This window comes from Glycine soja, chromosome 2 (assembly GCF_004193775.1).
Source record: "Glycine soja cultivar W05 chromosome 2, ASM419377v2, whole genome shotgun sequence".
Classification (NCBI taxonomy): domain Eukaryota; kingdom Viridiplantae; phylum Streptophyta; class Magnoliopsida; order Fabales; family Fabaceae; genus Glycine; species Glycine soja.
The window spans coordinates 31499964-31502129 of NC_041003.1; positions in this window are offsets into that span (position 1 = coordinate 31499964).

The following is a 2166-nucleotide window of genomic DNA, read 5'->3' on the forward strand; positions in this document are numbered from 1 at the left end:
ATAGCACCCAGGCCCACTTGGGCCCTCCAGAATATTCCTCCAGAAGGCTGTTGCTTCTGGAGGAAGCAACCTGGCTCGCCTGGGCGAGCTGGGCGGTAACCACCTCCCCTATTTTGCTATAAATAGGGGAGGAAGTGAAGAAGAAAAGGGTTCAGCCCCTTAGGCACTTCTCTCTCTTTCGAATTTACTTGGAAAAATTGTTTCCGTGAAGAAAATCTAAGCCGAGGCGCTTCCGTAACGTTTTCCGTGAAAAATTTCGCAAAGGTTTCAACCGTTCTTCGACGTTCTTCATTCGTTCTTCATCGTTCTTCGATCTTCAACGGATAAGTACCTCGAACCAAGCTTTTCGATTCATTCTATGTACCCGTGGTGGTCCACATTGTGTTTTGTGTATTTCTATTCTCGTTTCATTTACTTTTTATACCTCCTCTTGACGTGCTTAAGCCATTTTATTTAAGTCATTTCTCGCTTAACCTAAAAATAAAATAAATTTCCACCGAACGTTTGAATTGTATTATCCGTTAACTTCGTTTAAAATGAATTCCGACCGTTCGGTCGTGCCGTAACCACGTTGGAAATCAAAAAAGAGGTAAAAAATAATATAATAATAAAAAAAAATATCTTTTAGCAAAATAAAGCGGAAAATCAATCGGACGTTTTCTCTTTGGGATTTCTCATTCTTAATCGAATTGATTAATAACTAAAGTGAAACTAAGGCTAAAATCAACTCGCCTAGTCAAGCTCGTCCACAAAAATAGGTTTTTGAAGTTCGTCATTTCAATTTCTCACTAAGTAAAATGGATCATTTTCAAGGTCCAACGCCTTAAAATGATCACCTCTTAAGTAAAAAAGAATCACTTGATAAGAAAGAACTACGTAGGTCTGATTTCCTCATCGCAATTGAGGAATACGTAGGAGCAAAGGGAAACACCCTTGTCGACCACAAAAAAGGAAAAAAATATAAAAAGGGTATAAAAGATATAAGGACATAAAAGGGAACATAAAAATCAAAGTCATGTTTGCACATTCGATTAAAGGCTGCCGTCCCTTGGGACGGACGTGTGGGGTGCTAATACCTTCCCCGTGCGTAAATACAACTCCCGAACCTTTTACTTAAAAGTTCGTAGATCGCGTCTTTTCCGGTTTTTCCGATGTTTTCCTCAAATAAACGTTGGTGGCGACTCCGCGCGTATTCCTTTCGTGGAACACGCTTCCCGCGAGTCTCGCGTCGCCCTCCCGCCGAAGGGTAGGTTGCGACAGTCCCAACTAGGAATTATTTAGATAAGCTTTGTCATTGTTCAATTTAAGTTTCTATGGTATGACATGTTCAATTTTTATTTCCAAGTCATTGTTGTCTTCTTTGTTCTTTCTTGGTAAAATTGTAATGCATATGCTTTGCCTTACTCCTATTCAGGTGAAAATCATTTGCTTGTAGTAGCTGTTATCTACATTGCCAATACATGAGAGGTAACTGTTATCTACAGACTTAATTGTTTAATTGATTTGCGGTCCCAGTTTATCCTGTTTGGATTGATAACTGATTTGGTTGCAGTTTATGATGTTCGGATAACTGATTTGGTTAGCTTCTACTAAGTTATGATGTTTGGATTGATAATACTAGGCTACATTCTTTCCCTTGCTTATACAGTTTCTGTTAATAGTGATGTTCATGTGGCTGAAATAGATAAATGTTCTAATAATAATGGAGCAGGCTGTAAAGGTGCAAGAATGGTCTTTTTGTGTATCTAGTGGACTAGTGGTCAATTTATTTGAGTTTAATTTCTAATAACCCGAAACATGACAGCACCTAAGTCCATGATAGAAATCATCAGAACCATTCCCTGCAGTGGCAGCAACTTGTTGTTTTATCTTGTCCAATCCATGATCCCAAATCAGGAACTGATTTAAATTATATTAGAGCACACTTTTTTCAAAATGTTGTGCTCAAGTGTTGACATCTTGTATATATATGTATGCTTTGGTGAAGAGGGAAACTTGCAGTTACAACAAATGAGTTCAATTGTTAGTGCCTATGGCTATAATGAGTTCAATTGTTGTCATCTACCTAAAATTCACATGGGGTCTCATAATTGTTATGTACTTGCTGTTTGTATTCATTGAATAAAATTAGAGAGAGTGGCAGGCAAGCTTCCATTCAATGCATTG